At 41.2% G+C, this 20,906-nt stretch overlaps 1 protein-coding gene across 1 annotated transcript in view; it reads right to left on the reverse strand.

The window, feature by feature from the left end:
- Window positions 1-20,906, reverse strand: part of pmepa1 (prostate transmembrane protein, androgen induced 1) — a 49,618-nt gene that overhangs the window by 15,273 nt on the left and 13,439 nt on the right. The gene's annotated exons all lie outside the window — the stretch shown is intronic.

Here is a 20,906-nt window from a genome sequence, read left to right on the forward strand (position 1 = left end):
CCCCCCCCCCCCCCCCCCCCCCCCCCCCTGCCCCACCACCACCCAATAGCTGTGAACAAAAGGGGTCAACGTGAGGGAGGAGGGGAGGGAGAGACACAGACAGAAAGAGAGGGGAGAAATAAAGAGGGGGAGTGGTGGGAGCGTCTGGGAGACACAGATGGGTCAGAGGGACGGACAGAATAATGATGAGAGAGAGAGACGGGGGTCGGACGGGGGGACCCTCTCTACACATTAGAAATTTAAATAAATTTGGAAAACTAATTTGTTGTAAACTCATTATTTATTACAAAGAGTCTTGTTGATCCTGAGGCTTCACACCAACACTGCTGTGTACACTGTGTTCAGCATTAATCAGGCCCCAACAGTACGTCAAAATATAAAAACTATCATTTGTAGCAGCTCTGAAGTCAAATTTTAAAAGAAATACAGTTCATGATTATGAAAGAGATACTCCACTGAAAAGCTGTCCTATGAGAGCTATAATAATCAACTCCTCTGTATTGAAAGCGCAGACACATTGCCAATAACCTGACATGAAAGTGGTGTGTTTTGTTGTGCTGTGGAGAAACTATGAGAGTTGGAAAACGGTGGGTTTTTCATGGTCTACAGATTTCAGACTTTGACTGGAGTATTTCTTTAGTGTGCACTCCATGAGCAGGGACCATTTTTCCTGTTTTTATAGGAAAGTAGTAGGTGGGTGACAAGCAAGCGACAAAAACTGCAGTTCCTTGAATGGCCACTTGAGGCTAGCTCTAAAAGTCAATCCCCATTGAGCCCCGTGTTAAAATGCCAAACTTTACAGCAGAAATAAAAATGTTTGCAGCGTGGTACAAAAAATGGTTTTGGTCTCTATAGCTAAATTCAACATTCTGTATGGGGGTGTGAATTGTAATATAACTCACATGTTTAGATTTTATTTACTTATTACAGTTGTGCACAATTAAGGACGTTGCCGCTACCACAGCAACAATATTAGCTCCTTTTCCACCAACATTTCCAGGAACTTTTATTTCCAGGAATTTATTTACCTGGGTAAAAGAATTCCTGGTAATCTGTGTGGTTTGTTTCCACTGCACCTCAAAGATCAGGAAAATGTATTGAAATCAGGCTGATGACGTGTGGGGGAGTGGTAAAAGACATAAAAACTAATTTGTTTTGGCATGTGCCCTATATTTAGCTCTGCCAGCTTGTCGGCTATTCCTCCATAGACTCGGTCGTTTTGACTCTCCAACTCGAAGTCAAATACGCTCAAAAGAGCCTGGACCTCGTTGTCCGTCCACCTTTCTCAGCTTCTCTTCTTTTGCTCCATTTTCCAAACGATCAAAACACAAACTAAGTGAAGCATGTAGAAATGAAATGAAGTTTGCAGCCACACTGGCACGGAAGTGCAGAATGCTGCAAGTGTGTGTTCCACCAATCAGCAAATTCTTTAGCAAACAGCCCCGCCCCTCAAGAATTCCAGGGAATCTGAAAAGTCCTACCTTCCTATTAGGCACTTTTTTTCAGGGAAAGTTTGGGGTTGAGGGAAAGTTTTTTTCCCAGGTAATTTCTGTGGAAACGCGTCAAGATTTTTCAAAATCCTGGGTAAATGATAAAAGATAAACCAAGATACTATTGGTTTGGTAACATGTCCATAACGTATCCATTGGTTTGTGGATGGCTGGTTTGAAGTCTCAAGTTCGGCATTTTGGCCATAGCCATCTTGGTATTTTGAAGCCTTAAGTGACCATATTTGGATGAAAGGTTGGAGCTGTGGAGAAGCGAGGGGTGGATCTGACTCACAGACTTTGGGCCTTAATAAAAAATATAAACTTGTGACTTATATGAAAATTCACTCCCCGTACAGTTGTCATGACTGGGAAAATTAGCTAAAGAGATTAAAACTGTTTTTGTACCAACTGTTTTTGTGAACATGTTTATTTCTGCTGTAAAGTTGAGTAATTTAACATGTGGGGATTTACTCTATCTTGGAGCCAGCCTCAAGTGGCCATTAGATGAACTGCACTTCCGTACTGGCACCATTTTTCAGCCATGGAGGCAGCCACTTTGGCACAGTCCCAGATTCACAGTATGGGTGTATGTTTCACTGTAGTTGTCACTATTTCAGCGTGTTTTCTGTTGACTGTAATGCTTTAGTCCCCTAAAAAAGTCTTGTTTAGTGTATCGTTTAACCAAAAGAACCTCTAATGACTCAGACGTTCAGTTTTTCCAGTAAGTACATATGGTTTTATGGTTTTAAGCCTGTTTTTCGCTTCAGTATTTCTGAGGTTGTTGCTTCACAGATATATTTTAGTGCAATGTAGGAATAAATAAATGTCTAAATATAAGGTATATTTTCAGTGTCAGCTCAATAATGAGGCGTTGGACAGAAATAGTGGATTCATTTTCAGAAGGACAAGTCTGGAGCTGAGTCTGTTCCCAGCTGTAAAACATGAGGGTTAATGTGTGAACTGCTGCTTAGCCAGCAAGACACCAACTACATACACACACACACACACACACACAAACACATACTGAGTATGACTATGCTGTGGTTACTGAGTTCAAAACCAACATCAGACAGTCACATGGTCCAACTTCCACTTTTACACTTCCACTTTTAATTTTGAAATATTGCAGTTACTTCCAGGAATAGGTATTTTAATCATTGAAAGAAAGAAAATTCTCCACAGTCGTCGTCATTATATTTACTACTGTGGGCAAACAAAGTAAAGGATGAAGTGAAGGAGAGAAGTAAAGGAATAACACAAAAACACACACGAGGGAACATAAACTAAAATAATGAAATGTAAACAGATCACATTCCTCTGCTTGTTCAATAGAAGTGTTATTGTAAAAGGCGAAAAGGAACAGACACTTCAACACACTGTGATGCCAGCCTCGCCATCTGTGTGAAGCCACCCAGACCTCCACTGTGTGTGTGTGTGTGTGTGTGTGTGTGTGTGTGTGTGGCACTCTGCCTGCTGACAGCTTGTCTGTCTCTCTGTTCTGTCAGCTGGTGCAGAACTTCGTCTTTCAGCCAAAAACACTCCCACAACTCTTTTCTCAGTTTCTCTTGTTTACCTCTCTCAACCTCAAACACAACAAAACCTTGTTGTCTTGTTGTTTTCCCGTCGTTATACCAGATTATTACATCACCAATGCAACAGTCATCATTACTTTATAAAATGACATAATGATCCCAAACTTTTTGTTACACACACACTGATCAATCAATAATAATACTTTGGATTCTACTAACAAAAGTTGCTAAGCTGAATTTTACTTTTCTTCACACTTAAATTTGATTCATTTTTCTTTGATAAAAAAATGACAATGTACGTTAAACTTTGCTGAAACTGCCAAACACAAGACTCTCCTGCTACGTTAACAATGAGACACAGAAAAGCTTCTTCATATTTTGTGTTTGTTTGATAATAATCACCAGATTTTTTTCTCCTGACAAACATCCGTCCATCTTGTACCTTACATGTTGCTGTGCTTTCTAAAATTTTGCAAACCTGAAAAATGACAGCCTTTTTTCTTTATTGTTTCCAGGTTAATTAGATTCATAAACAGTTCTCTCAGGTCTGACAGTGACTGCAATAATCAAAGTTATTCATAGGATGTCAGTTTTAGTTAATTTTGCTTTCGAAAGGCAGACACTCATTAACTGGTCACTAAATGGTTAATTTAAAAGAGGCTTTTCCTTTTACTCTGGTGCTCCTTTGACTTAATGGGCTTTAGTGCTGCATATTAAAGCACTATCCAATTAGAGGTGGTGAAATTTTAATAATGTGCCTTTTATTGTATTTCCTATTTGCTTTGCTGACACACTCTGGTCTCCACTGGGTCTCTTAACCACTCTGCACTACGCATTTGGGAGGGAGCTAACATTAGTAAGCTAGCAGCGCAGTTCACTGGGCAATTTCTTCTGGTGATGCTTCTTGTTTACCATGTTAGCACCACTAGCTGTGCTTACAGTGCTTACGGTGTAAGGGAGTAAACAATGCTTAAGGGGTTTTCAGGACTCAAAACTGAGCTGCTTACTCACCAGGGCGACCTGAAGGGAGGCCAGAGGGTTGGCTCGATGTTTCCACAGCAACGCTGTTGGGTTGGGACGGTGCTGCTGGCAGTAATGTCCAAATATGTGGCGCCGCTAACACTACTGTAGCTAGCTCACACCAGACCCAGTAGGTGTGTGATGCAGTTGACTGAAGAGTAGCAAAATTAACCTTTAGACTGACACGCATAACAGGTCAGATATATTCTCTGTGGTTAACCCATTAATGGTTAACTACAGGGATGCATCAGTATCAGTTGCAGTAGCTGCCAAATGAGTTGTTATATATCTGCATATTGAATATCAGCAAAAAATCCAATATTGTGCGTCCCTAGTTATTAATCAATTTGTGTTAAACAATGTCCTTTACACTTTCCACATTCCCCCCTGAAATAATGTATCTGTGAGTTACAACATGAACTCCTTTTATTATATCTTCCAGTTTAAGAGTCATGTATATATTTTTACACTTTGATTTAATTATTATTTTAATAGTAATTGGATCATTAATCAGAGTGTGGCCGCTTTGTAGTGGTATAGAGGAGCTTTTTCCATTCAGCTTCTCTGATTTGACGAGTCATAATTCATAGGAAAACACTTGCTGACTGTGTTTGTGTGTGCGCGCGTGTATGTGTGTGTGTGTGTGTGTGTGTGTGTGTCTGCCAGCCTGCAGTAAAACTTGACAGCTCCCAAATGGAGAGGTCACGGTGTCAGTCAGCAGACCTCCTCTCTCCGTTTTCTCTCTATTGCCTCTCTTTCATTTCCTGCCCTCCCTCCTCCCTCCCTTACCTCACTCCTTCCATTCTGCATACTAACAGGGAAATAATCTTCTTATGTTGTGTTTCCATCCAGATGTTCTGCACATTGGAGGTGAATTTCCAAACGAGGGTGCAACGAGATTACATAACAATATTGATACACCATTTCTTTTCCACCTTCGCAGAGCAGAGAAACATTTTTGTGCAACATCCAGGCTCATTTTCAACCCAAAAACTCCACATAAAAAATGCCTTTACTTTCTTGCCTCTTTTTCTTCTCCTGCTCCTTATTCTTCATTCCTACTTCTGTTCCTTTCCATTTTTGGGCTCTTTTTTGGCATGACAAAATAGTGTTTAATGTGTTGTGCAGATGCAACGGTGAAAAACATCCTTAAGGCCAAAACATGCATCAGTGAAAATACATAATAACACTGTTCCTTTAACACTGAGCCAAACTGAACTCAGGGCGCACAGAGTCTGTGAAGCTGGTTATACACGCCAAATACAAATAAAATACTGAATGCATGGTTTAATTTTACAAACTGAATTTTCTGACTGTTTTCGGAAATATTGAGGTTAAAAGGTATTAATCGGAAAAGTTAATTGCTTCTCTACATGATGGTTTTAAACAGCTATCTCTACTCTGCCAGGATCTGATATTGATATTTCATATTTACTTTGAACACGTAAAAAAACACATTAAGTTCTGTTTGACAAAAAAGTCAGATTGTTGGTCCATTTATTTTTGTTTATCACTGATTCTTTTGGCATAAAACTGCAAGAAGTGTAAAAGGAAGCAAGAAATGCACGACCTGTGTAGTAGCTCCGACCCTTACAGCACCCACGTCCTTCAAAGTGATGTTGGCTTGATATCTGTCCTGATCTACATGTCTCGTGGTGTTTCTAACGATGCGTAATCAAGCCAGAGATCATTTTCCGCTTTGTTTCAGACTTCGGCAGAACAACAACTTGTTGGTTTTCTCGTGTAAGCGTCTAATGGAGTCACAGAGTTGCAGAAGAAGAATGATGCAGGTCTTACTTTCTGTTAACTGAGAAATTTACTCACATTACATGCCGCTGTAGGTTTGGTCACTGAGCGCGCTGACTCATCAGCTCCTAACCTCTCTTGTTATTATGTACTGACTTACTGAGAATTTAGTGACCAGTGAAGTTAAAGGAGCGCTCACACGCACTTTACAGCTCAGCTCGGGCCTGCAGAGTACAATATATATGAAGCCTGAGTTACAAACTGGAGGAGTGAAGTTTGAAAGATGTGGACATTTACCAGGATTGAAAGAAAACACTAAAAGGGTGCATTGTGGGAAGTGTAGGCGCTTTTTTGGAGTTCGACAGGAGCTAAAAGTCAGGATATCTCCGCCTCTGCTGCATCAATTTTGACCGTTCTTTTTTAAACCTGTCTTTTGTGAGTCCCCTGACTTTACAAAAGTATGATACTAAATTACTTGAGTACCCCTTTAATATACATGCTCCTGTGCTCTGAGCATTACTAACCTCATCTGACAGGATATACACTTCTTGCCTTGTGCAACTTGGAAGAAAACAACAATATAGCCATTTAAACATTTTCACTTCTCGGTTGTGTGGCATGAGAGAGAGACTGCTGATCTATTCCCTCCCTCTGTGGTGTTGTCTAGACAGGAGGAGGCTGTAAGCCTCGCAGGCAGGCAGACACTCCATGGTTAATCTAAAGCAATTAGCTCATTTGTCATCCGCTGCCTGCTCTCCGTCTATGCGCCTCCTCCTCCTCCTCCTCCTGCATTCAGCTAAAGGTCACAGGCGGTCATTGCCGAGTCAGATGGCTCAGAGAGAGCAGACAGACAGAGAGAGGGGGGGTCAGGAGAATGGAGGGAAGGGTGGAAAATAGGATGATATGAGGGTAGGAGAGAGGAAGGAATAGAAAAAGATAGGGTGGAAGAAAATATTGTAGGAAGGAAGGAGGCAGGAAAAGGAAGGATAAAAGTAAGGGAGGATGCATGTAGAGGAAGGAGGTGAATCAGGGTTGGAGGTGCTGAGAGGTGAGTCTATGTAATGACTACCTGCTGCACACATTCATAGTTTTTGCATTAATTTGAATGGCTGCAAACAGACTGCAAACCTGAACAACAACATACTGTTTGTCAAGGCAGCCACAGACATTACACAAGCACCAACAGTCCAGTATGAAAACTAAAGGAAGAAGAAGACATATGACAAGTTAATCATACAGTAGTTTATAATAATGCAGTGCGGAGAGAAAACAGACAAGCGAATATTCAAATGCAGCCCAGCGCTGGATCGTTAATAAGAGACAGCCATCAGATGCTTTGTCACTGTTAGCAAAGACTCCACTCTGCAGTGAAAGTCCACACGCTTTACTGAGAACCTGAGATTATACAGAGTTACATAAGTTTTTGTTTCATGTCTCCACTTCGGTCTGTCTGTTGCACCAGCCCGAGAGAGCTGACTCACCCAGAACTCAACTGGAGCAACCTCTAGTTACCAGAGCTATAATCAAGAGCTATAAAAGCACAGATCCTATTGTACGGAGTCGCTGCACAGCCGCAGTAATTGCAGTTAAATCACACAAAGCGCTGGATTGAGTTCTCGCCAGGGGTCTGTCTGACAAGACGATCCGTGCCCTGACGTCTTTGGTTTGTATGATTTACTTGAAAAACTCTGAACTCTCCAAAACACTTCAATGTGTTCTGCAGAAAAGCTCCAACCTGCCGCCAACTGCATCGCTTTGCAGGAAGTGTTATAAATAGACCTCACATGTTGATAATTAACGTAAGGAAGATTAAGTAGAGGCTCTTTCCTGCCACAAATATCCATATATGTCCCTGTAATCTATTTCTTTTAGGGGGGAGCTGCAGCCCTCTCAGTGCCCCTGCTTCTTGCAAACACATGAGAAAAGGAGAAAGAAAAGAAACAGTTCTCAAAGAGTAGATGGTAAATAGTAGGAAGAAAGGGAAGTGAGTGATAGAGGAAGGCTGGAAGAAAAAAGAAAGTTAAAGTGGAGAGAAAAGAGAGAGAGGTAAAAAATTAATGGCTGAGAGAAGAAAGGGAGAAAAGGGCAGGAAGAGAGAGAGAAGCTTGCTAATTCCTCCCCCCCCGCTCCCTTCTCAGTCCTGGGATGACTCGACAGTCTGGGTAGTCAGAAATAGCACAGACAGCTGTGTGTGTCTGTGTGTGTGTGTGTGTCTGTCTGTGTGAGTGTGAGTGTGAGTGTGAGTGTGTGCGAGAGAGAGAGAGAGTAATAGGTCATAGGTGCACACAATTTGCTTGCTTGCCAATTTCCATGAGAAAGGCTATAGGGGTGAATTCGGGGAGGGGGGGGGGGGGGCAAGCACAAACACACGCACACACACACACACACACACATGCACTCTCACACACACACTCCACTGACTTTGGAAGCCACGGTCACGGTGCAGCCAACAAGTGTGGGAACTTTGGTCCACAAAACTCCCACTACTGGTTTCAACAGTGGGAAAAGAGAGAGGGAGGTGTGTGTTTGTGTGAGAGTGTGTGTTGGGTTGTGTGTGGTTGTGTGTTTGAGGGGGGGTCGATTATCATCCCTTCCTCATGTTTCTGTCTTTCTCCTGTCTGATTCTCACCTTTCTATCTTCGCTCTGAAAGAGGAAACGCCATTTTCAACACGTCTGGTTTGGGACAACTCACTCAAGCTGGAGAATTAACCAAAGTCCTGTCACAGTAAATGTTATTCCACATTGTCATATGGAAATACAGTAAATTCTAATGTCTGGAAAATGATCTGATCAACTCTTCATGGGTAAAACCACCAGATGGAAATGCCTTTTGTCTAATTCAGTGAATAAAAATGTGACAAATGAAAGTACCTCATCACAGTGATTTAAAAATCATATGGAAATCCCACATTCCCATAAAGCAGTCCTGATCGTTGACGGCAAAATCTCAGATCTCATGGTATTTATAAAAGTAACAGGAACAGAGTACTGCATGAATACAAAGTAGAGTAAGACAGGTTAGAATAAAGAGAGGAGATCAGAGTAGAAGAGAAGAGAAAGGAGCATTAGTCTAAATTTAGCATGCTAATCCAGGGAACTCCCATATTACACAGTGAGTCCCATCTGGAGCACTAGCTATGCTAATGCTAACAGTGAGTGGGCCACAGACTCTGATATAACATTAATATATCAAATGCTTTTTAAATACGTTCAATCTTCAGTGTGATCTTTAACATGGGCCACAGAATGCATTTCTGTGAGCTTTGTTCATGTCAGCATTTTGTGAAGCTAATTAGCTCCAGATTTCCTTCATTGACAAATTCAACTTCCTGAGCAAAGGTGCGTCTGTAGTTCATGTTATGAGTCCACACACTACCCACCCTGCTCACATCCACATCAAAGAAGTGCATCAACAGACAGGCCGACATTTACATCCCCAAAACTGCCTTTTGTACAGTCCATCAAACACCAGCATCTTCATTGAGCGGGGAGAATGAGCCGCTGAATGAAATAAAGTGGCTGATACATCACAGAAGGTCACCACTACTCAGTAGAGCTGAGTAGTATGAAAATGAGCATCGTGTAACAGTGAAGGTCGCAGTTTTGATCTTGTCATTCCGCCTCCAATTCTGTGATTCATTGTTAGTATGAGCAACACATCGGGCCGGCAACAGCAACAGCAACATGGACCGACAGCTGATTAGAGACAACTGGAGCTTCCTGCAACTTAAAGAGGAGTTGGGCACATCACTGGGGCGAATAGTGACATCTAAAGTCATTTTAAATTTAGTTTGAGGGGCACTACTTTATTAGCAATTCCTACCTTACTGTGCAAACTCATCAGAGTGATGTAATGTCACGAGAAAGAACTCAAAGAATTAAAATTTACATTATTTGTAGTTTTATTTTACAGGACTTTGGAGAACTGGGACAAATTATGTCCTAACAAAAAACCTTAAAATTATAACTCAACAACAAATGAATGCCACTTCTGGGTGAAACATTATTTTAAAGGATTTGTATATATGAAATAAATGTGATTTATAAAATATTTTGATCTGTTTTCATTTTTTTTACTTCTAAAATTGCCCTGCGCCAGAACTCCCCCCTGTCCCGGACGAGAATTTACAACTTCAAGCAATTTAAAAAATGCATTTAAAGCCTTCAAAATATAAAACTAACAGTCCGTACTGATAATACTGGTGTAAAAATGTAAAATGTTTTAAAATAAATTTCTTATTTTTTGTTAACTCCATCAAATTTCTACATAAACACAACTTAATTAGGCATAAAAGAGGTTAGCTCCAGTCTCACTTCCTGGTTTCTAAAAAGGCGGCAATACTGCTCAAGTTGTGGTACACTTTGGGTTTTTTTTTTGATAAATTAATTTGATAAAATTCACGTCTGACTCAACCATAACAGGTCAAATCTGTAGCCCTTCTAAATTAAAACTAAATAGGAATTATGGTCTAAAATGAGTATTTTGATTAGTATAAAAAGAACTCTCAGCAACCTTTCAAAATAAAATGGTTACTCACTATGACTGCTGTGAAATTAATAAATATATAACTTTCTGTCAGCTCCGTCAGATCTTACTTCTGACATTACATATACTATTAAAAAGAAAAATCACTGGAGGCTGGCTCATTACAAGGGTTAATAGTTAATACTTTTATGTTTTGAAATACATTTCAGCCTAACTGAAGAATAAAAATTTTGTCCCAATTCCCAAGAATGAGTGATTTCTTTCTTAATGTATTTACTGAGGGGGACTGTGGTTTGTTTGAGGCTGAACTACAAAATATCTCCACACTGTCTGCGTCAGCTGGTATGCTCAGTAATGACCTATGATTTTCCATTCCAGCACCAGGGACATAAAAATAATGACAGAACTTGTGCCCCAGTGGCTGCTGCGAGTATCCATCAAATACTCAGTCTCTCTTTATATATGCTGTAACTTTCTCATCTTTTGTTTCAGCTGACATTTTTGTAATTAGGTCACAATTTAATGACCTAAAATGTACCTCAAGAGAGGATTTAACATTAAATGCTTAATGCAGACCACTGTGTGACTGACAAAGGACATACAAAGAGACTTTAAAACAGTTTTAATGCTTGTGTTATTTCTGTGTTTTAATGTAACCACAAGCAGCAGTCTGGCTGTGCTTTAGAAATAAATACAACAAATAATAATCAACCAGAGGTCTGGCTGCTCTGACATCAGAGACATCAGTAACATGGAGACGAAACAGACAAAAGCAAACGGCACACCTAGTGCTGTAATGGACACACACGGTCATTACTGTTAACAATGGAAAAAGTGAGAGTATGTAAAGTCCAACAGGAATCACTCACAGTCACTGTGACGCACACACACACACACACACACACAAACACACACACACACTGCTCCTCTGTGTACTAGCTGACCTGCGGAGCATTCTGTCTGAAACATATGAAAATCAAACCTCATTATCAGCTGCTTGTCTGGCTCTCTCTCTCTATGTGTGTGTGTGTGTGTGTGTGTGTGTGTGTGTGTGTGTGTGTGTGTGTGTGTGTGTGTGATGCTCATTAGAATTCAAGCCAGAAGGAGCTAGACAACCCCTGTCGTCTCGCACCCCCGCACACACACACACACACACAGTCCTACGTACACAAACGCACACACGCACACAGACCTTCGTACACAAACACACACACTGTTCATTTAAATGTGAAAGAGAGAGGGAAGTCAGACAGAGTCGCAGAGGGCAGGTCACATGCAGAAGGCTGTGTGTGTGTGTGTGTTGTGTGTGTGTGTGTGTGTGTGTGATGGCTGTGATCCAATGTGATACTAGACATAATAGTAATCATTAACAGTCTGCAGTGCAGGGTGTTTATGTACACACAGCCACACATTCACAGAGCATCAGGTTAGTAATGGAGGTTACTGGTTAAATCCCTGCTGGCTGCAGTGAGTGCCCTCAAGCCAAGGCGTCTAAATCTAATAATCCGCTGACTGTTTCCTCAATTATGGATTAAAAATTTGGTCAATAAAACATCAGAAGACACGAGTCACGATTTTAAATTGACCGATCCTGAGTCCCATGATCCTTAGTTACTGTTGCTAAATCGGACAAGCTTGACAAAAAAAAACATGGCGATGCTGGTTTTGGTTGTTAGAGTTGGTACTTCTTTTGTTTATCTCTTATTTACTCAGTCTCTCTCCTAAACTTGGAGCCAAGTAATTTGGAATGATACTTGAGCGCTGCTTGGATGGAAAACGGATGGTATTTTGTTGCGGCATGTCATTGCTCGCTAAAATAAGGGGGCTAAAAAGCTAAAATTAGCATTAGCTGAACTGCGTGTGTGAGTCTGGCTTACCAGCAAGCGTTGATGAGAAAAATCTGACACACTGGACACCATAGAAGGTAAATCTGGGGTTGATGATGTCAAGTACAACATAACCTTCAATATCTCTGCAATGTTGCATGCAAGAGACTTTCTATCTTTAGCCCAGCAGCAAGCGTTAGCCATCCTGCCGCTCCAACAAGGGCTCCGGTGTGATCATACCCTTTCAGGTGCTTTATAATCCAGCCTTGAACTGCAATGTCTTTTTGGACACTTGGAAGATAAATCCATAATCGTAAGTGTTTCAGCTCTCCATTCATGTCAGGTGCTGACTACAGCCATGTTTACACGAAAACGATTCGCTGAAAACGGAATCGGTTCTCATTTTCGTTTTCAGACAACAACGTTTTGATGACAATCGCCGTGCACACAGATCTGCAAATTAGGGCAGCAACTAACGATTATTTTCATTGTCGACTAATCTGTCGATTATTTCTTCAATTAGTCGACTAATCATTTTATCAAAAAATGTGTTAAAATGTTGAAGAATGTCGGTCTGTCTCTCCCAAACCAAAAAATGATGTCATCTAATGTCTTGTTTCGTACTCACACCAAAGGGTTTAGTTCACCATCATGGGAGAGTGTGTAAAGCTGCCAATATCTGAACGTAAGAAGCTGCAGTAATAGTATTTTGGGTACTTTTATAGTACTTTTCTAATAAAAATGACTCAAACAGATAAGTCGACTACTAAAATAGTCACCGATTATTTTTATAGTCGATTAGTCATCGATTAGTCGACTAATCGTTGCAGCCCTACCGCAAATACAACCAAAGACGCTGTAGAATATATGCCAGGCCAGTAGTTGGCGATGTGTAATGACTTTCTCGCACATGCCTAGTGACTGGAACTGTACTGCACATGTGCGAAAAGTCCGTTTTCAGAGGAACTGTATATTGCAAGTTTACGTGACAATGGAGACGGTAATGTTTCCAAAAAATTGCACTCTGGAACCCGTTTTCGAACCATTGCATTTTTAGGCAAACCCAAAACACCGCTGTCATGTACGATCAGCCAAAACACAACTAAAGTTGACTGTTTTCGGTTTTCTGTAATTCAATAAAATTGGCCTCTAGCATCTGACCCCTTCTCAGATAAACAATTTAAAAAAATCGACAGAAGCTGCAGGAACAAGCAAATTTTATCCGTACATCCACACTGACGGCTACATTGTGTGTCGTAAATCAATTTCTGAGAACTCTGCTGTCTCAAAACCATCCTCCCAAAACTCAGCTGTAGCTGAAGGTCTTAAGCTGACTCATGTTTCACAAGTCAGAATTATGGACATCATCGATACATACGCGTTTATTTTCTGATAGTTGGACACATTCGCCTTTTGTCTTCTTCTTAAGAACATTACAGGTGTCTCAGTTACAATCACTGAGAGGGCAGGAACTGAGTCAACAAATATATTCAAGGACAAACCTGTTGTGCTGAAGCTGCAGGTGTGTGTGAGTGTGTGTGTTAGATAAAGTGTGAGATCAAGCCTGCAGAGGAAGGGGATGTGGGGAAGTGTGTGTGTGTGTGTGTGTGTGTGTGTGTGTGTGTGTGTGTGTGTGTGTGTGTGTGTGTGTGTGTGTGAGAGCCAGACATGCTGTTCCTGTCCAAACAGTGTTTTTCTGCCAAACCAAAACCAGCTCAGCCGGTCCTTACACACACACACACACACACACACCTGGCTAGACAAAACAATGTCTGAATGCTCTGAATGTCTGACCCTGTGTGTGTGTGTGTGTGTGTGTGTTTGTTTTGGAAAATCAATTCCACATTAATAAACAATGGTAATGAATTGAAAGCACATCTAGCTGTGGCTACAGTTTGTGTGAATGTGTGGAAAACAGGCCAACATTATGAATAATGTTAACGTATTACATGGACATCTACAGCATGTGTGTTCAAACGGTTTGTGTGTTTGTGTGTGTGTGTGAGCACACGCCATGATTCAACAGGCTGTTTTCAGTGAACTAGCATCTACGCAGCTTTACTGAAAGCTCCACTAATCAATACTTTACATTAACAATAAATCAAAAGACGTGATATGATGTGAGAGGTGTCAGTCGTAGTGATGAACCCACAGAAGATTAAGACCAGCCCTGCAGCTCCACAGAGACTTTTAAGTTTGTTTCAGTTTATAGTTTTGGAAACTGTTTCCAGACATAACGCTCTAAACAACACCCTGTCGCCAAGACTTTGCTCAAGACTTGGTGAAGACCAAATGAAAGCAAAAACAAGAGTGATTACAGGTCTTAAATGCATCAGACGGTTGTTGAGTTCTGACATAGTGACATATCGTTATCAAGGAACTATTAAAATGTTTGTCATCATAAGTTCGTTTAAGGTTTATTTTAGTTAATTCAAAAAAAAATTTCTGGTGAAATTTGGTACAGTTCCACCTCTTAATCTCTGACAATCTTTCAAACGAAACAACCTAAGAAAGAAAAATAATGCTTGAACTGCTCATAAGTCACATTCACACTGGCCAAAAAGGTTGAGGAAGACTCAAGGCTGTACAAAATGAAGCCAAGCCAACGCAGAAGAGCCAAAAACTACAGTTCGTCAAATGGCCATTTGAGGCTAGCTCCAACAGCGAGTCAATCTCCATACCCAATGTTAAAATGTCAAGTTTATAGCCTGGTACATAAACCAGTTTTGGGCTCTATAGCTAAGTTTTTCTGTTCATGACAACTGTGCGGGAGTGAATTTTTATATAACTCACCCATTTAAATATTACTAAGGTTTAAAGTTACGTACGATTAAGGTCACTGCCACTTTGAGGGACAGGTGGGTGCTGTCTGCTGACAAGTCGCTACCACAATGTTGGTTAAGTAATGTTACCATGGTGATAGATAGTGTTGGTGTAGCCGTGTGTTTTCAGTTCACTAAAGTCAACTGCAACATTTTGGTCGCCTAAAAAAGTCTTGATCGGCATTTGGTTGTACTAAAAGACCCTCTACGGAGTCGGATGTTCAGTTTTTCCTTTAAGTACATTTTTGTTTTGATGGTTTTAAGCCTGTTTTTCACAAGTGAAAATTAGCATTAGCATTATCACGGTTTAACTATAGCTGTAAATGCACTATGCCAACCAAGCTAGCAGCTCCCGTTAGGGTTAGCTCCACCCTCTTGTCCAAATAACTTCTTGCTCCAATAATCCAAGATGGCAACAGTTAAAATGGCAAACATCCATTAATTTTAACAGTATACAGGACCACTGTAACACACAATAGTAATATCAAAGGCTAAGATAGTTTCCTCAGCACACGGCATTATATCAATACTGAAATCATTTACAATTTCATTTGTTCATATGCTTGACCCTCCGTCTGTCTACCACCACAGTGCTGCCCTCAGAAACTACAAACCAAGGACACATAGTAATGCTTTAATGCTTCCTCTCCTCCACCATCAGCTGCCTTTGAGCAGGACTGAGAAGCTTCACCTGCCTCACCGCAGCGGCTCAGCGGCCAACAGTAGAAACAGTAGAAACACCTGGCTTTGAAAAGATCTTTTCTTCCTCAAAGACTCGGCTCAAATCAGCCCGGATCCTCCGCATGAATCAACTCGCCCTCTCTTTTGTGTCTGTGCATGTGTGTGTGTGTGTGTGTGTGTGTGTGTGTGTGTGAGTGAGAGAGAGAGCGAGATAACCACTACTTTAGACAAAACAAATCTCTGCAGACACCCAAACAAGATCACGGTGACAAAGCTGTTCAAATGAAGCGAGGAAAGTTTAAAAAAAAAAGGGGAGTGTGTGAGGGAGGTGCAGTGAAGCAAAATATTTAACTGTCTGGGTATTTCAATGTTTTTCGGCAGCTCGTGGACCAGAAACAGAATTTCTGCTGGCTGGAAAACATCTCAAGTTGACGTTTATCACATGTGACGTCTGGGAAAGAACCCAACACACACCTGGAATTTCTCATTCAGTCTCTGTATATGAGATTCCCATGCACTCAAGTTCGCAGCTGACAGTGACTTATGTTGATAACGTTTCTCTACAGCATCAGTGTCAGAAATGTTTACCATGAGGGGATCTGGAGTTGAGTAATGAAGGCTTAATGGATGGATGGATGGCAAACAAGCTGGGAATCTGGCTCTGTGCCTCCGGAGCACAAAACGATATGGGCCTCACATATATATATGTGTGTGTGTTTGTGTGCCAGCTGGCAAGGCCTGCCCTCTCTTCACTGAGCGAGGTGTGGGGGGCTGTCGGACACAATGCGACCAGCGATTGTGTTGCTGATGTTGCCAAGAATCTGTCAACTCAGGTGTGACGGGAGATTTTTCGTTGGCTCGCAGTTAACTTCCTGCAACAAGACTATCCTACATGTTCTTCAAACTTTCCCAATTAGGTATTTTCCTCCACATCTTCCTCTTTTATAGACGCTCTAAAAAGAAAAGTATTTCACTCTTCAAGGCCTTGTGCTTGAACTGGACCAACACACTGTGCTCAGAGCAACATCAGAGCGAGATGGAGTCTGACGTGATAACGGCGCTACGCTCTCAAGGCCCAAAACAGAAACAGATGCTCAAAGCTCATTTCTCTTTCAGCCAAGTCCAATACTCAATCCTATTTTAGTTCGTTTTTGGCCTCCGACAAGATTTAATCAAGGAGCCCATATCACCACAAACGTTGTGCAGACACATTCACGACATTCCTTGAAATTACAGACCTGCAGATGGAAAGTACACTTGCCCTTACTCTACATACCACTGTGAGCACGATGCATTTCTCATGACTAATTGATTGTTTAGTCTACAAAATGTCACTGAATGGTAAAAACTGTTGTTCACGAGTTCCCAGAGTCCAAGGTGAAGTCTTACAATTGCTTGTTTTGCCTGAATCAAAACTAAAATACAATATGTCTGCATCCCGTTGTTTTATGAGTGCCAGCGTTTTTCTTTTTTCAATTATTCCCAATGAGGAGAGAGCATATGTGGCCGCATGTGGCCTGTGTCCTTTTTTCAGAGCACTCCAACCTTTTTATGTGGTCACTCCGTGCACTTCTAGTGTAAAATCCATCCCGAGCTGTGTGATATGCCGGTCAGAAACGATCACAGCATGAGACAGAGAAGCTCATTTGTGGGAGTATCAAACGTTGCTGGTGACTGTTGTGCATTGTAAGCTTGTTGTTAGACTCTGTTAACGTAGCATCACATCAGCTTCCTAGTTAATATTAACGTCAAGGTATTGTTGTAAATCCCACATGCAGTGCTTCTTTAAAAAATAGAGTGATAACATGTGATTGTGATGTGCACTTTTATGTATTTTGAGCCTTAAAACCATGAAATAAAGTTGACGACTGTGTTTGTGTGATTTTCTAGCCTGCTGCTCTGTCTAGACACACTGCGGCCTACCCTGTGTGTGTGTTTGTTTGTGATAGTCAGAGGATTGTTGTCATGGAGGTGGAGCTTGGTTCATGTCAGGCTGGGTGTTTATAATAAGAATACCTTTTTCATTGTGCCTGTGTGTTTGAATAGTTGGATGATAATTTTCAGTAATATAAACAGAGAGGCGGGGTCAGAGTGTCGTCTGTGTGTGTGTGTGTGTGTGTGTGTGTGTGTGTGGATGCAAATGTTGTGGCCCCAGCTGTTTCCTATGGGCCAGAGAGCAAAGTGAGGCAGACGCAGTCCTCCCTGCAAGTCTGTGAGTGTGCAACCCAGTGTATGTGTGTGTACGTGTGCACGTACAGGGGTCAAGCCCAGGGTCATGAACGCCAGTGTCATGTGTTGGGAGGGGGGGTTTAGAGCGTGTGCGCGTGGTTTGCAGACTCAAGTGTCTATTGTCTAGATTCGGTCTGCAGTCAGAACCAGACCAGCTGACTGAGTGACGTCTCAGCCCGTGATGTTGAGGTGCGTGTATTTAAAGCACAATATGTGTGTCACTGTGTCAGGAACATGTCAGTGTTACTCTCGTGATTCTCGTGATTTATTAAATGTCTATATTGTATCTATAATATCAGTAACCGTCTCTAACTTTAGAGAATATTTTATCAATGTAAAGTTCTTTATTTACCAAGGATTCGTCAAGCAATTTGGCTTATTTGTTAAAGTAAAAGAAATAAAGTTTATATTCCCTAAACTAAGGTATTTCTAACAGTACCTAGAGCTGTCAGAATGTAAACTCAATGTGCATATTTAGGATATTTGAGCCTGTGCAACTGAGACTTTCTGATAGGCTACAACATCCTTCTAATCAGCGTATTGATGATAGCACAAACAATCAGCTCTCAATCTTTCGGTCACTATATTACATATGTATATTGGCAGCGTTGTGAGCAAGATGACTTCAAAGAGACAAATCAGTCAGTAACACCTCATCAAAGACCTCATACACACACCTAAATGTGTCTGCTGCAATCTATAAAACAAGAAAAAAACTGAACAAATCAATGAAATTCAGTGAGTTGAAATGTCCAGAGTCACAAACTTATGTTTAACTTTTTGCAATAAGAGATAACTGGCTCAACATAATAAAACATGAAAGCAATGAGAAGTAAACTGTAGTGAAATATTACTAAATAATACAAATACACACATGCAGCTCCAAAACCAGCCCCCACTGTTACTACACAAACCTTTCACCCCTCCCCCTCCCTGCCTCCTCATGACCCGACCCTTCACCTTTGCCCTCCCAGACACCCAGACTGCCTCACTTCACCCCCTCTCCCCTGCAGATGCACGGCCACGCTGGTTTCATATGCAAAAAAATCCTGCATCGACACAACAAGCATTTGCATACATACATCTGAATATCTGAATGTGTAATAGCAATTATAGGCTGCACATATGTGTGCAGACTGAAGCACTCATGAGTGCTTCTTGTTTCTTGGCACATGAGATGTGTTCATCAGACATATGATGACATTAAAACAGATATGTGTTAGTTTAAAGGCTACATTTCATTTCACACTAAAACATTAAAATCAGCTGAAGGAAAAGGAACTTTCAGGCAGCTGAAGAGTCGCGAAAAGCAAAATAACTAAAAAGTGAATTGTCTTCTCTTAAACTGAATTCTGCAGCACAAATATCTTCATTCTGTGAGCGATGAACTACTTCAGTATCACAGTTATTCTTTTCAGGCATCCGTTCATTCAGCCACTTCAAACAGGCAAAATTGTGCAGCAGCACATTCTGGTCTGGACATTTTATTTAAACATTTAAAGCCAAAAAGCCGCTTTCCCTGCCTTGGACTGGTTAATGGACTCTTTTGACAAACTATAAGCAATTCATTATATCAACCTTTAGGTGCAACAGGACATTTTAGTCTCGCAGACACAGGTATAATTAAGGTCGCTGAAGCTGAAAGTAGGTGATATTTTTGTTTGAGAAATAACTTAAATCATGAATTTATTACCCAAACAGTTGTAGATGGATTATAAGAGTGGTGCAGGAATGAGTCCTTGAAGTCAATGGGTTTTTTAATGGGTTTTTTGTTAGATGCCTAATATAAGGTCGGTGGTTAACGCAGGCTGAAGAGACTTTTAGCTTTTGTTCTACTATAAAAACTAGGGTTGTCACGATACTAAAATTTCAAACTCAATATTGATACCCAGGAAAATATTCAATACTCGATACCATTTTCGATACAGCAGCAAAAAATTAAGAGGCATGTCATTTTTTAAATAAAGATCAGAACAGTAACATCAATGATAACAACAACAAATCCCCCCAAAATAAATAACAACCAGAAACAAGATCTGTCCATACAAATGTATTTATCTACAGCCCTGTTTATTTTCTGTGCTTCTGGTGAATTGGCACCATATTTTCGTTGCTGATCAAATAGAGTTGGTAGTTTAGGCTCAGGATGCTCCTGTTTCTACCTCACTATGTGATCAGAGAACCAGGGGTTACGGGAGAAACCAAACGTTTTTTCAGCTTCAATCTGTGACTTTACAGTTAACATAACTTTTCAGACACACATAATTGTGTTGTCCTGTTAAACTAACATTGTCTATTAATGTTACAGAGGGGCATGACTGATAAAGTTTTCTGCTTAGCTCCCACATTAACGTTAGAAGTTATATTTTAGTTTGATGCTGGCGACACCAGCTGCTCAGCTGCTAGTGAGGGGAGGGGCTGTACCTGCCGTCTGCAGCGTGCTGTGTTCACTTCACTAAATATTTCCAAAGAGCGCTTTTTCCTTTATCATTTTTGACCAAAACTGGCTGCTCTGGTCCTCCTGCAGCCGCGCTGGCCATATTACAGCAACAGAAATGTGTGCACGCATGCACAGCGATGACAACAAGCAGGGTTGCAGCGAGGGCTCTGTGCCTGCCAGACGCTGCCTGCACAGCGCGTGTCCGTCGGACCCGTCGCGCGCACCCGACAGGCGCTGAGGTGGCGTGCACTGTTAGTATCGATACTTTTGTAAATTAGTATTGCATCCGGATTCAGCGTTTGAGTATCGATACTTTTCAGAGTATAGATACTTTTGACAACCCTAATAAAAACAAATCAGTAACTACCCCACTTGTCAATTGTACTTTTAAGTGTCTTACAAAAGGAGGCTGCTGACAAGTGGCTAAATGAGACAACAGAGCGTCATCTTGCCGAACACTTTACAGCCTCGTTGTGGTGGCGACGTGATCGTAGCGTAGTTGTGAGCTTTATACCTCTGGTAATCGCAATCCTAAAGGTGGTGTTGTGAGGATTGTCTTGCCGAACAAAACATGTAAGTATCATAAATTTCTGTTTGCCACTGGGCTGATTTTCTGTTATTATGCAAACGCCA

The sequence above is a fragment of the Epinephelus moara genome, chromosome 24, assembly GCF_006386435.1.
Source record: "Epinephelus moara isolate mb chromosome 24, YSFRI_EMoa_1.0, whole genome shotgun sequence".
Lineage (NCBI taxonomy): Eukaryota > Metazoa > Chordata > Actinopteri > Perciformes > Serranidae > Epinephelus > Epinephelus moara.